This window comes from Puma concolor, chromosome B4 (genome assembly GCF_028749965.1).
Source record: "Puma concolor isolate L17-30 chromosome B4, mPumCon1.1.hap2, whole genome shotgun sequence".
NCBI lineage: Eukaryota > Metazoa > Chordata > Mammalia > Carnivora > Felidae > Puma > Puma concolor.
In genome coordinates, this window is record NC_141673.1 from 143353810 (window position 1) to 143369091 (window position 15282).

General features: G+C 48.9%; 1 long non-coding RNA gene across 1 annotated transcript in view; it reads left to right on the top strand.

Annotated features, from left to right (window-relative positions):
* Window positions 1-359: 359 nt before the first annotated feature.
* LOC147579578 (uncharacterized) overlaps window positions 360-15282 on the top strand; it is a 55864-nt gene continuing 40941 nt past the window's right edge. Inside the window, exon 1 of the long non-coding RNA XR_015254093.1 lies at window positions 360-552. This is a non-coding gene — a long non-coding RNA (uncharacterized LOC147579578). The remainder of the gene's footprint in view (window positions 553-15282) is intronic.

Genomic DNA, 15282 nt, shown 5'->3' on the forward strand with positions numbered 1-15282 from the left:
GACCCAGGGCACCTGAGAGCAGGAAGGGCTTAGATTGATCTCAGAGGACTCAGGCCTCTGCTGGTGCCTCAGTACAGAGAGCAGAGCTGCATTTCCAGCAGGTTCTGCCACCTGCCCCAGGGGAGACCTTGGGAGCTTAGCAGCAACGTGGCATCTCCTGAGTCGCCAGAGAGAAGCTGCCTTGTTGTACTGAGTGCTGAGGAGGGGCGCCAGGTGGCTTCCCTGGGCAAGCTGGTTGCTGAGCTGCATAGGCCTTTGCATTTTCTGGGCTGTTCCCGTGTTTCATTCCACCCCTTCCCAGACAGTTTTTGAACAACACGTATTTTACTTATGGACTTGTGGATTGCGTGGTCCCACGACATCACCTCATAGATGCAGTCGATGTTTTGTTCCAGATTCAGGCTTGTTTCTGGGAAGTAACCCTAACAGAAATTCAGAAGCACGGGAGCTGCATTCAATTAGGACGTGGATCCATGAAATGCTCGTCTCACGACCTTCTAGAAGAATGAGCTGGGACCCATGTTCCGAGTCCTGCTGGAACCAGAGACCAAGGTAAGGGCACAAACTGTCCCGCACATCATACATGCTTTTTTAAAAATTTCATGGTTATTTTTCCAACCTAGTGAAGTGATTGAAAACTACAGAAAACCTGGTAGGTAAGTCTCATTAACCTTATGTTATCTGTTAATTTAAATTCCAGTGAGTGAAGACACAGTGTAATATTAGTTTCGGGTGTCCAATATAGAGCAACCCTTCCACGTGTCACCCGGTGCTCATCCCAGGTGCACTTCTTAATCCCCATCAGCTGTTTCACCCATTCCCTCACCTCGCTGTGGAACTCCTCAGTTTGTTTCCTAGTTAAGAGTCTGTTTGTCTCCTCCCCCCCCTTTGTTTTGTTTTCTTGCCATGTGTTAGTGAAATCATTGGGTATTTGTCTTTCTCCGACAGGCTTATTTCACCCAGCATAACATTCTCTCTCTCCATCCACCTCGTGGCAAATGGCAAGATTTCATGTTTTTATGGCTAAATAATATTACATTCCATATACCACATCTCAATTTATTCATCCGTTGATGGGTGCTTGGATAGTTTCTGTCATTTGGCTTTTGTAGAAAATGCTGCTGTAAACATCATGGTGCATGTATCCCTTTGAAGATTTTGTATTCTTTGTGGAAATACCTTGTAGTGAAGTTGCTGGATTGTAAGGTACTTCTATTTCCAGTTTTGTTTTGTTTTTTGACATCTCCATGTGGTTTTCCAGAGTGGCTGCACCAGTTTGCATTCCTACCCACAGTGCAAGAGGGTTATTCTTTCCCCACACCCTTGGCAACATCTGCTGTGTCATCCTTCATTGATTTTAGTCATTGTGACAGATGTGATGTGTTCTCTCATTGTACTTTTGAATTGTATTTCCCTAAAGATGAGTATTGTTGAACATTTTTTCATGTGTCTCTTGGCCATGTGTATGTCTTCCTTCGGGAAATGTCCATTCGTGTCTTCTGCCCATTTTTAATCAGATTTCTCATTTTTTGGGTGCTGTATAACTGTATATATTTTGGACACTAACCCTTTATCCGATGTCGTTTGCAAATATCATTCTGTTGATATTTTAGTTTTGTTGATTATTTCCTTGGTGACGGAAGGTTTTAATTTTTATAAAGTCTCATTATTTTTGCTTGTGTTTCCCTTACCTCTAGAGATATATCTACAAAGACGTTTGTACAGGCAATGTCAAGTAAGATACTACCCGTGTTATCCTCTGGGATTTTTATGGTTTCAGGTTTCACATATAGGTCTTTGTCCATGTTGGATTTATTTTTGTGTATGTTGTAAGAAAGTGGTCCGTTGTTTTTGTTTTGTTTTGCAGATTGCTGTCCAGTTTTTCCAAAACCATATGTTGAGGAGCCTTTTATTTTAATTTATGTATTTATTTTGAGAGAGAGAGAGAGAGAGAGAGAGAGAGAGCGCGCGCATGCAGAAGAGGGGCAGAGAGATACAGAGAGAGAGAATCCCACGCATGCTCTGCACTGCCCTGAGATCATGACCTGAGCTGAATCCACCATCACACGCTTTCGTGACTGGGCCACCCACGTGCCCCAAGACTATCTTTTTTTTCCATTGGATGTTCTTTCCTGCTTTGTTGAGAATTAATTGACCATAGAGGTGTGAGTTTATTTCTGGGTGTCCATGCTATTGATCTATGCGTATGAGTTTGTTGTTGTTGTTATTTTTTGTTGTTGGTTTGTCAGTACTGTTCAGTACGGACATACTGATCATACTGTTCTGATCAGTATAGCTTTGTAATATAACCTAAAGTCTGGAATTGTGATGTCTCCAGCTTTGCTTTTCTTCTACAAGTTTGTTTTGGCTGTTTGGGGACTTTTGTCATTCCATACAAATTTTGAGATTATTCTTGTTCTGTGACAAATGTTTTTGTTAGTGTGATATCCCTATCACACTTCATTTCATTATATGTGTAGATTGTTTTGAGGAGTGTAGACATTTTAACAGTATTTTGTGCTTCCCATCCATGAACGTGAAATGTATGTCCATTTCTTTGTGTCATCTTCCATTTATTTCATCAGTGTTTCATAGCCTTTAGAGTACAGGTCTTTCACCTCTTTGGTTAGGTTTATTCCTGGTTTCTTGTGGTATTTGTGAGCCTGTCAATGGGATTGATCCCTTACTTTTTCTCTGTGTTAATTCATGATTTGTGTTAGAAATTCAGTACATCTATGTTCCTTGATTTCTGTATATTGTGACTTGTCGAATTCATATATCAATTCTAACAATTTTTAAGGGAGCCTTTCATGTTTTTTATAGAACATATCATGTCAGTTCCAAATAGCGAAAGTGCTACTTCTTCCTTGCCGATTTGGATGCCTCTGATTTCTTTTTGTTGTCTGAGTGCTGTGGTTAGGGTTTCCCATACTATGTGGGATAACAGTGGTGAGAGGAGTCATTCCTATCTTGTCCCTGACTTTGGAAGAAAATCTTTCAATTTTTACCCATTGAGGATGAGATGAGCTGTGGGTTTTTCATAGATGACCTTTATTATGTGCAGGTAGGTTGACTCTCAATGTACTTTGCTGAGGGTTTTTATCATGAATGGATTTGACATTTTATCAAATAGTTTTCCTGCGTCTGTTGAAAGCATCATATTGTTCTTATCCTTTCTTCTATTACTGTGGTGCATCATGTTGGTTGATCTGTGAATGTGGAACCACCCTTGCAGCCCAGGGATATATCCCACTTGATTATGGTAAATGATTCTATTAATGTATTGTTGACTTTAATTTGAAGGTATTTTAATGAGAATTTCGGCATACATAGTCATCAGGCTATTGCTCTGCAGTTTTGTTTAAAATTTTTTAAACATCTTTTTAAATGCTTATTTCTTTCCTTAGATAGAGTACATAAAAGTGAGGGAGGGGCAGAGAGACAGGGAGAGAGAGAATCCTGGCCATGCCCCACACTGTCATGGCAGGGCCCAACGTGGGACTCGAACCCACGCACTGCAAGATAATGTCCTAATCCAAAATTAAGAGTTGGACAGTAAACCGACTGACCCACACAGGTGCCGCTGCAGTTTTCGGTTTTAGTGGAGGCTTCATCTTGTTTTGGTATCAGGGTAATGATGGCCTCATACGATGAATTTGTAAGTTTTCCTTCTTTTTTTATTTTTTGTAATAATTCGAGGAGAATACATATTACCTCTTCCTTAAATGGATGGTAGAATTCATCAATGAAGCCATCTGGCCATGAACTCTTGTGTTGGGGGGGAGATTTTTTTAATTACTGATGGGGTATCTTCCTGTTTCAGTTTTGGTAGTTTGTGTGTTTCTTGGAATTTGTCCATTTTTCTCAGAGTGTCCAATTTGTTGCATATAGTTTTTCATAATATTATCTTCTAATTGTATTTTTGTGGTGTTGACTGTTATTTCTCCTTTCTTATTTGTGATTTTATTTATTTGCGTCCTTTCTGTCTTCTTTGTGAAGAGTCTTCCTAGGAGGTTTTCAAGTTGATTACTGCTTTCAAAGAACAAGCCCCTGGTTTCATTGATTTGGTCTAGTGTCTTTTTGGTTTCTATATTCCTTATTTCTGCCCTAAACTCTATTATTTCCTTCCTTCTGCTGCTCTTTTTCTCATTCCTTTAGTTGTAAGTTAGGATTGCTTGAGATTTTTCTTGCTCTTTAAGGTAGGCTTGTATTGCTATATACTTCCATCGTAGACTGCTTTTGCCGCATTCCAAAGGGTTTTACCAGTGTATTTTCATTTTCATTTGTTTCAGTGTATTTTCTCATTTATTTCCTGTTTGACCCATTCATTTAGTAGCATGTTATTTAACCTCCCTTTATTTGTGGCCTCCCCCACCCCCCCCCCCCCGCCCTTTTTTTGTGGTTGACTTCAAGTTTCCTAGCTTTGTGGTTAGAAAAGATGCTTGGTCTGATCTCTGTCGTTGGGTACCTCTTGAGGCCTGATTTGTGACATAGAATGTGATCAATTCTAGAGAATGCCCCAGGTATGCTTGAAAAGAATGTGTACTCTGCCATTTTAGTATGGAGTGTTCTGAATGTATCTGTTAAACCCTTCTGGTCCAGTGTGTCATTCAAAGCCATTGTTTCCTTGTTGACTTTCTGTTTATAGGTTCTGTCCATTGATGTGAGTGATGTGTTAAAGTCCTCTACTATAGTTATATTATTATAAATTAGTTCCTTTATGGTTGTTGCTAAATGTTTTATATACTTGGTGATCACATGTTGGGTGCATCAAAATTTACAATCATTGGATCTTTTTGTTTGGCTGTCCCCTTTAGTATGAGATCGTGTCTGTCTTCATCTCTTGTTATGGATTGCTTGCTTGCTTATTTATTTATTTATTTATTTATTTATTTATTTATTTTAATTTAAGTCTTAGTTGACATACAGTGCATTCTCAGATTTAGGAGTAGAATTCGGTGATTCATCGTTTACATACAACACCCAGTGCTCATCACAAGTGCTCTCCTTAATACTCGTCCTCCATCTAGCCCAGCGCTGACCCATCTCCCTCCATTAACTTTCACTTCTTTTTCCTCTAACATTAAGAGACTCATGTGGTTTGTTACCACGCTTCTCTTTTCCTGCCTCCTTCCCTAGTTTTCATGTGTTTTGTTTCTTAATTTCCACATGAGTTAAATCATATATGTGTCTTTCTCTGATTGACATATTTCACTTAGCATAATACATTCGAGCTCCATCCACATCGTTGCAAATGGCAAGATATCATTCTTCTTGAAGCTGAGTTATGTTTCATTGTATATACGTATGTATGTATATATGAACATACACATATGTCTATATGCATATACATACGTATACATACACACACACACCACAACTTCTTTACACCTTCATCAGTTGATGGATACTTGGGCTTTCTCCATAGTTTGGCTACTGTTGATAATTCTGCTATAAATATTGGGTGCATGCAATGTCACTATTAGGTATTTACCCAAAGGGTACCAAAATAGAGTCTCGGGTTTAAAGTTTATTTTGCCTGATATAAGTATTGCTACTGGCTTTCTTTTGACATTATTGGCATGATAAATATTTCTTCATTCCCTCACTTCAAATCTGCAGGAGACTTAAGTCCAAATAAGGCTTTGTAGGCAGCATCTAGATAGACATTGTTTTTTGTTTGTTTGTTTGTTTGTTTGTTTGTTTTGTCCATTCTGACGCCCTATCCAATGTCTTTTGATTGGAGCATTTAGTCCATTTATATTCAGAGTGATTATTGATAGGTATATATTTAGTCCCATTCTACTAGTTGTTTTGTCATTGTTTCTTGATGTTTTCTCTGATCCTTTCTTGTCTGTAACACTTTTAGTCTTTCATTTCCACTCAAGGGCCCGATTTAAATATTCTTTTCTTTTGATTGGTGGTACATTTCTTTACTTATTTTTAATATTTCTTCTTTTTAAAATTTAAGCCCAAGTTAGTTACCTTTTAGAGGAATACAGTTTCAGCAGTAGAATTTAGTGATCCATCAAGTACAAAATATACCCAATACTCATCCCAAGGTCCACCCCTAATGCCCATCACCCATTTAGCCCATACCCCTATTCAGTACCCCTCCAGGAACCCTGAGCTTCTTCCCTCTATTTAACAGTCTCTTATCATTTGACTCCCTCTCTGTGTGTATCTTATTTTTGCTTTCCTTGCACTATGTTCATCAGTTTTATTAAATTCGACAGATGAGAGAAATCATAGGATGTATGTCATTCTCTGACATATTTTGCTTAGCTTAATAAAGTCCAGTTCCATCCACGTTGTTGCAAATAGCGAGATTTCATTCTTTTTGATCGCCGAGTAATAGTCCATTGTATCAATATACCATATCTTCTTTATCCATTCATCTGTCAGTGGTCATTTGGGCTCTTTGCATAACTTAGCTATTGTTGATAATGCTGCTATAAATATTGGACTACACGTGCCACTTCGAGTCAGCGTTAGTGTATCTTTTGGATAAACACCTAGTAGTGCAATTGCTGGGTCCTAGTGTAGTTCTATTTTTTGTTTTTGTGACGAATCTCCATACTGTTTTCCAGAGTGGCTACACCACTTTGCATTCCCACCAGCATTACAAAAGGGTTCCCTTTCCCTACATCCTTGCCAACATCTGTCATTTCCGGAGATGTTAATTTTAGCCATTCTGATAGGTGTGAGGGGATATCTCATTGTGGGTTTGATTTGTATTTCAGTGATGACGAGTGAGATTGAGCATCTTTTCATGTGTGACCAATCTGGATGTCATCTTTCTTAAAGTGTCTCTTCATGTCTTTTGCCCATTTCTTCACTGGATTATTTGGTTTTTGGGTGTTGAGTGTGATAAGTTTTTTATAGATTTTGGATACTAACCCTTTATCTGATATGTCACCTGCAAATATCTTCTCCCATTTCATTCAGTTGCCTTTTAGTTTGGCTGATTTTGTCCCCTGCTGTGCAGAAGCTTTTTATATTCAGGACCCAATAGTTCATTGTGGTTTTTATTGCCCTTGCTTCTGGAGACATGACAAGTGAGAAGTTGCTGTGGCCAGGATCAAGGAGGTACATTGCCTGGTAACTCCTCTAGGATTTTGATGGTTCCTGACTTACATTTAGATAATTCATCCATTTTGAGGTGTGTGTGTGTGTGTGTGTGTGTGTGTGTGTGTGTGTGTGTCGTTTAAGAACAGTGTCCAGGTTCATCATTCTCACTGTCCAGTATTCCTAGTACCATTTGCTGAAGAGACTCTTATTCCATTTGATATTCTTTTTGTGTTAACAAAGATTACTCACCATATGTTTGAGGGTATATTTCTGGGTTCCATATTCTGTCCCATTGACGTCTGTCTCCGTTTCTGTGCCTGTACATACTGTCTTGATGAATGCAGCTCTCTAATACACCATAAATCCAAAATAGTTATGTTTCCACCTTTGTTTTCTTTTTCAGCATGACTTTGGCTTTTGGTATCTTTTCTGGCTCCTTACACATTTTAGGGTTGTTTGTTCTAGCTCTGTGGAGAAAGCTCGTGTTATTTTGATAGGGATTGCATTGAGTGTGTTGATGGCTTTGGTAGTATTGACATCTTAACAATGTTTGTTCTTCTAATACGTGAGCATGGAATGTTTTCCATTTCTTTGGGTTTCTTCAATTTTTCTCATAGACAATTTATGGTTTGTTGCTTACATCCCCATTGGGAGAGAGTCTGAGCTAGGGTTAGGGTTCAGTCCAGGACGTTGCCAGGGCCAAAGCAACTCCAGTCTCGTGATCTCCCTAGAGGAATGAAGTAAGGGACCAGGAGACATCGGGAGTCAAGTGTTTGATTAGGTTTCAAGATCGGGTTAGGATTCGGTTGAGGTTTCCGGTTAGGGGTAGGGTTTGGGTTAGGACCCAAGAGGCTCCAGGTACTGAATGGGCTAAGTTGAGGGCACAGGGGAGAGGGCCGGTAAGGTTCAGTCTTTGGCTTCAAAGGCCACGCAACTCTATGGGCCACTGGTCGGGTAGGCCTCAGGAATTCTCTCAGACAACTGCAGCCGGGCCTGCAGAATGGCATTGTGAGGTTCCAGGCACCATGTCGAGTGACACTGCCCCGCGTCTGGAAACCCAGGCGCATGGTGTTGCCAGACCCTGGAATTGGGTCCCCAAGGGGAGAGAGCCTTAGCTACGGTTAGTGTTTGGACCAGGGACATAGCCAGGATTGAAGCGACTCCAGTCTCGAGATCTCCCTCAAGAGATGAAGTGAGGGCCCATGCGAAGGTGAGGTTAAAATGAAGGGATAGGGTTCAAGTCCGGCTTAGGATTCGGTGGAGTGTCCGGTAAGGGTAAGGTTGGGGTTAGGTCCCAGGAGGCCCCAGGTGCTGAAGCCAGAACAGTGCAGTGGTCTCCCCGAAGGACTGAGTTCAGGGCCCAAGGGAGAGTGCCGGGCAGGATCAGACTCTGTTCTTCCAAGGCCACACAACTCTAGGAGCGCTTGGTCGGGGAAGACTCAGGAATCCTCTCTGGCAGCTGCAACAGGCATGGGAAACGATATGGTGAGCTTCCAGATACCATACCAAGTGACCATGCAATCCTTCAGGACCCAAGGCGCATGGTGTTGTCAGACGTAGGGATTGGGTCCCCATGGGGAGAGAGCCTGAGCTAGGGTTGGGTTTGGTCCAGGGATGTCGCCAGGTCCGAAGCCACACTGGTCCCGTGATCTCTCTCAAGGCCTGAAATGAGGGCCTATGAGACGGGGCGGCTCAAGTGGAGGGTTAGGTATCGAGGATGTCTGAGATTTCGGTGGAGGGTTCTGACACAGGGTAGATTTAGGGTGAAGTTTACATCCCAGTAGGCTCCAGGCGACGAACCCACAGCAAGGCAGTGGTCTCCCTGAAGGGCTAGGTTGAGGTCACAAGGGAGGGTGCCGGCCAGGACCAGTCTAGGCTGCCAAGGCCACATGCATCAATGGGCTGCTAGTCTGGGAGGTCTCAGGAATTCTCTGGGGCGGCTGCAGCCGGGACTGGGAAACGATATTTTGAGTTTCCAGGTTCCAGGCTGAGTCAGCCTGCACCGCTTTTGGACCACAGGCGCGTTGCGTTGTGAGACTTTGGTAATGGGTCACAATGGGGAGAGAGCCTTAGCTAGGGTTAGGGTTCAGTCCAGGGACGTCGCCAGGGCCAAAGCGACTGTGCTTTTGTGATCTCCCTCGAGGGCTGAAGTGAGGGACTATGCGACGGGGCGGGATAAGGTTAGGGTTAGGGTCCGAGGCCGGGTTAGGTTACGGTGGAGGGCCCCGGTTTGGGGTAGGGTTAGGGTTAGGGCTACATCCCAGGAGGCTCCAGGCGCCGAACCCACAGCAGGGCAGTGGTCTCCCCAAAGAGCTGAGTTGAGGGTACAAGGGAGGGTGCCGTTCAGGATCAGTCTTTGGCTGCCAAGGCTACACACGTTATTGGGGCCCTGGTCGATGAGGCCTCTGGAATCCTCTCCGGGAACTGCACCTGCGCCTGGGAAACGACATGGTGAGCTTCCAGGTTCCATGCCGAGGCAGTCTGCACCGTTTCTGGACCCCAGGCGCGTGGTGATGTAAGATGTTGGAATTGGGTCCCCATGGGGAGAGAGCCTTAGCTAGCGTTCGGTTCGGTCCAGGGACGTCGCCAGGGCCAAAGCGAGTCCGCTCTCGTGATCTCCCTCGAGGGCTGAAGTGAGGGCCTATGCAGCAAGGCGGCTCAAGTGCAGGGTTAGGGTTTGAGGCAGGCTTAGGTTTCGGTGGAGGCTCCCGGTTTGGGGTAGGGTTAGGGTTAGGGTTAGGTCCAAGGAGGCTCCAGGCGCCGAACGCACAGCAGGACAGTGGTCTCCCCGAAGGTCTGTTTTGAGGGCACAAGGGAGGGTGCCGGTCAGGATCCGTCTTTGGCTGCAACGGCCACACATGTGAATGGGCCCCTGGTCGAGGAGGCCTCGGGAATCCTCTCGGGTAGCTGTAGCCGGGCCTGGGAAATGACATGTTGAGCTTCCAGGTTCCAAGTCGTGTGAGCCTGCACCGCTTCTGGACCCCAGGCGCGTGGTGTTGTCAGATGTTGGAATTGGGTCCCCATGGGGAGACAGCCTTAGCAAGGGTTCAGGTTTGGTCCAGGGACGTCGCCAGCGCTGAAGCGACTCTGGTCTTGTGATCTCCTTGAGGGCTGAAGTGAGGGCTTATGCCACAAGGCGGCTGAAGTGCAGGGTTAGGGTTCGAGGCAGGCTTAGGTTTCTGTGGAGGGTCCCAGATCGGGGTAGGGTTAGGGTTAGGGTTAGGTCCCAGGAGGCTCCAGGCGCCGAGCCCACAGCAGGGCAGTGGTCTCCCTGAAGGGCTGAGTTGAAGGGACAAGGGATGGTGCCGGTCAGGATAGGTCGTTGGCTGCCAAGGCCACACACGTGACTGGGCCCCTGGTCAAGGATGCCTCCAGAATCCTCTTGGGCGGCTACAGCTGGGGATGGGAAACGACATGGTGAGCTTCCAGGTTCCATGCCGAGTCAGCTTGCACCACTTCTGGACCCCAGGCGTGTGGTGTTTTCAGACGTTGTATTTGGGACCCCATGGGAGCAAGCCCTAGCTAGGGTTAGGGTTCGGTCCAGGGACGTCAGCAGGGCCGAAGCGATTCCGGTTTTGTGATCTCCCTCGTGGGCTGAAGTGAGGGCCCATGCCAGAAGGTGGCTCAATTGCAGGGTTAGGGTTCGAGGCAGGCTTAGGTTTCAGTTGAGGGTCCCAGATAGGGGTAAGGTTAGGGTAAGAGTTAGGTCCGAGGAGGCTCAAGGCGACAAACCCACAGCAGGGCAATGGTCTCCCCAAAGGGTTGAGTTGAGGGCACAAGCGACGGTGCCGGTCAGGATCCGTCTTTGGCTGCCAGGGACACACACGTCGATCGGCCCCTGGTCGAGGAGGCCTCTGGAATCCTATCGGCCAGCTGCAGCCTAGCCTGGGAAATGACATGGTGAGCTTCCAAGTTCCATGCCGAGTCAGCCTGTACTGCTTCTGGACCCCAGGCGCGTGGTGTTCTCAGACGTTGTTATTGGGGGCCCATGGGGAGAGAGCCTTTGCTAAGGTTAGGGTTCGGTCCAGGGACGTCCCCTGGGACAAAGCGACACCGGTCTCGTGATCTCCCTCGAGGGCTGAAGTGAGGGCCCATGGCAGAAGGGGGCTCAATTGCAGGGTTAAGGTTCGGGGCAGGCTTAGGTTTCGGTGGAGGGTCACAGATCGGGGTAGGGTTAGGGTTAGGTACGAGGAGGCTCCAGGCACTGACCCCACAACAGGACAATGGTCTCCCTAAAGGGTTGAGTTGAGGGCACAAGCGACGGTGCCGGTCAGGATCCGTCTTTGGCTGCCAAGGACACACACGTCGATCGGCCCCTGGTCGAGGAGGCCTCCGGAATCCTCTCGGGCAATTGCAGCCGGGACTGGGAAACGAGATGGTGAGCTTCCACATTCCATGCCGAGTCAGCCTGCACTGCATCTGGACCCCAGGCCATGGTGTTGTCAGATGTTAGAATCGGGTTCCCATGGGGAGAGATCCTTAGCTAGGGTTAGGGTTCGGTCCAGGGACATCGCCAGGGCCGAAGCGAATCCGGTCTCGTGATCTCCCTGGAGGGGTGAAGTGAGGGCCCATGCCACAAGGCGGCTCAATTGCAGGGTTAGGGTTCGAAGCAGGCTTAGGTTTCAGTGGAGGGTCCCAGGTCGGGGTCGGGTTAGGGTTAGGGTTAGGTCTGAGGAGGCTCCCGGCGCCGAACCCACAGCAGGGCAGTGGTCTCCCCACAGGGCTGAGTTGAGGGCACAAGGGTTAGTGCTGGTCAGGATCTGTCGTTGGCTGCCAAGGACACACACGTCGATTGGCCCCTGGTCGAGGAGGCCTCTGGAATCCTATCGGCCTGCTGCAGCCGGGCCTGGGAAACGACATGGTGAGCTTCCAGGTTCCATGCCGAGTCAGCCTGCACCGCGTCTGCACCCCAGGCGCGTGGTGTTGTCAGACGTTGGATTTGGGACCCCATGGGAGCTAGCCCTAGCTAGGGGTAGGGTTCGGACCAGGGACGTTAGCAGGGCCGAAGCGATTCCGGTTTTGTGATCTCCCTCGTGGGCTGAAGTGAGGGCCCATGCCAGAAGGTAGCTCAATTGTCGTGTTAGAGTTCGAGGCAGGCTTAGGTTTCAGTGGAGAGTCCCGGATCAGGGTAGGGTGAGGGTTAGGGTTAGGTCCCAGGAGGCTCCAGGCGCCGAACCCACAGCAGGGCAGTCGTCTTCCCGAAGGGTTGAGTTGAGGACACCAGGGACAGTGCTAGTCAGGATCCGTCTTTGGCTGCCAAGGCCACACACGTCGATCGGCCCCTGGTCGAGGAGACCTCTGGAATCCTATCGGCCAGCTGCAGCTAGGCCTGGGAAACGACAAGGTGAGCTTCCAGATTCCATGCCAAGTCAGCCTGCACCCCTTCTGGACCCCAGGCGCGTGGTGTTGTCAGACATTGGATTTGGGTCCGCATGGTGAGAGAGCCTTGGCTAGGGTTAGTGTTCGGTCCAGGGATCGCCAGGGACAAAACGACTCCGGTGTGGTGAACTCCCTTGAGGGCTGAAGTGAGGGCCGATGCCAGAAGGCGGTTCAATTGCAGGGTTAGGGTTCGAGGCAGGCTTAGGTTTCAGTGGAGGATCCTGGTTTGGGGTAGGGTTAGCGTTAGGGTTAGGTCCCAGGTGGCTCAAGGCCCTGAACGCACAGCAGGGCTGTGGTCTCCCTGAAGGGCTGAGTTGAGGGCACAAGGGACGGTGCTGGTCAGGATCTGTCTTTGGCGGCCAAGGAAACACACGTCGATCGGCCCCTGGTCGAGGAGGCCTCTGGAATCCAATGGGCCTACTGCAGCCAGGCCTGGGATACGATATGGTGAGCTTCCAGGTTCCAAGCCGAGTCAGCCTGCACCGCTTCCGGACCCCAGGTGCGTGGTATTCTCAGAGGTTGGAATTGGGTCCCCACAGGGAGAGAGCCTTAGCTAGGGTTAGGCTTTGGTCCAGGGACGTCGCCAGGGCCGAAGCGACTCTGGTCTCATGATCTCCCTCGAGGGTTGAAGTGAGGGCCCATGCCAGAAGGCGGCTCAATTGCAGGGTTAGGGTTCGAGGCAGGCTTAGGTTTAGGTGGAGGGTTCCAGCAGACGGCGTAGGGTTAGGGTTAGGGTTAGGTGCCAGGAGGCTCAAGGCGCCAAACCCACAGCAGGGCAGTGGTCTCCCCGAACGGCTGAGTTGAGGGCACAAGGGACGGTGCCGGTCAGGATCCGTTGTTGGCTGCCAAGGACACACACGTCAATCGGCCCCTGATCGAGGAGGCCTCCGGAATCCCTTCGGCCTGCTGCAGCCGGGCCTGGGAAACGACATGGTGAGCTTCCAGGTTCCATGCCGAGTCAGCCTTCACCGCTTCTGGACCCCAGGCGCGTTGTGTTGTCAGACGTTGGAATCGGGTCCCCATGGGGAGAGAGCCTTAGCTAGGGTTAGGGTTCGGTCCAGGGACGTCGCCAGGACGGAAGCGACTCTGGTTTCGTATCTCCCTCGAGGGCTGAAGTGAGGGCCCATGCCAGAAGGCGACTCAATTGCAGGGTTAGGGTTCGAGGTAGGCTTAGGTTTCGGTGGAGGGTCCCGTTTCGGGGTAGGATTATGGTTAGGGTTAGGTCCCAGGAGGCTCTAGGTACTGAACCCACAGCAGGGCAGTGGTCTCCCTGAAGGGCTGAGTTGAGGGCACAAGGGACGGTGCCGGTCAGGATCCTTCTTTGGCTGCCAAGGCCACACACGTCGATCGTCCCCTGGTCGAGGAGAGCTCCAGAATCCTCTTGGGCAGCTGCAGCCAGGCCTAGGAAATGACATGGTGAGCTTCCAGTTTTGATGCCGAGTCAGCCTGCACCGATTCTGGACCCCAGGCGCGTGATGTTGTCAGATGTTGGAATTGGGTCCCCATGGGGAGAGAGTCTTAGCTAGGGTTAGGGTTTGGTCCAGGGACGTCGCCAGGGCTGAGGCGACTCCGGTCTCGTGATCTCCCCTGAGGTCTGAAGTGAGGGCCCATGCTGAAGGCGGCTCAATTGCAGGGTTAGGATTCGAGGCGGGCTTAGGTTTCCGTGGCGAGTCCTTGTTCAGAGTAGGGTTAGGGTTAGGGTTAGGTCCCAGGAGGCTCCAGGCCCCGAGCACACAGCAGGGCAGTGGTCTTCCCGAAGGGCTGAGTTGAGGGCACAGGGGTCGGTGCCGGTCAGGATCCCTCTTTGTCCTCCACGGCCACACACGTGATTGGGCCTTTGGTCGAGGAGGCCCCCAGAATCCTCTAGGACAGCTGCAGTGGGCCTCGGAAACGACATGGTGAGTGTCCAGGTTCCATGTCGAGTCAGCCTGCACCACTTCTGGACCCCTGGCACGTGGTGTTCTCAGACGTCGGAATTGGGTCCTCATGGGGAGAGAGCTTTAACTAGGGTTAGGGTTCGGTCCAGGGACGTCGCCAGGGCCAAAGCAACTCTGGTCTCTTGATCTCCCTCGTGGGCTGAAGTGAGGGCCCATTCCACAAGGCGACTCAAGTTCAGGGTTAGGGTTCGAGGATGCTTACCTTTCGGGGGAGGTTCCTGGTTAGGGGTAGGGTTAGGGTTAGGGTTAGGTCCCTGGAGGCCCCAGGCGTCGAACCCACAGCAGGACAGTGGTCTCCCCGAAGGGCAGAGTTGAGGGCACAAGGGAGCGTGACGGTCAGGATCAGATTTTGGCTGCCAAAACCACACACGTCGATGGGCCCCTGGTCGAGGAGGTCCTCGGAATCCTCTCGGGCTGCAGCAGCTGGGCCTGTTAAAGGACTTGGTTAGCTTCCAGGTTCTATGTCAAGTGAGCCTGCACCTCTTCTGGACCCCAGGCACATGGTGTTGTCAGACGTTGGAATTGGGTCCCCATGTTAAGAGAGCCTCAGCCAGGGTTAGGGTTTAGTCCTGGGACGTCGCCAGTGCCGAGGCGACTCCAGTCTCGTGATCTCCCTCGAGGGCGGAAGTGAGGGTGTATTCTACGGGGCGGCCCAAGTGCACGGTTAGGTTTCGAGGCAGGCTTACGTTTCCGTGGGGTCCCGTTTCAGCATTGGGTTAGGTTAAAGTTAGGTCCCAGGATGCTCCAGGCGCCAAACCCTGAGTAGGGCAATGGTCTCTGCGAAGCCCTGAGTTGAGGGCACAAGGGAGTGTGCCGATTAGGATCAGTCTTGGCTGCCAAGGCCACACACATTGAAAGGTCCTTGGTCGAGGAGGCCTCCAGATTACTCTCGGAC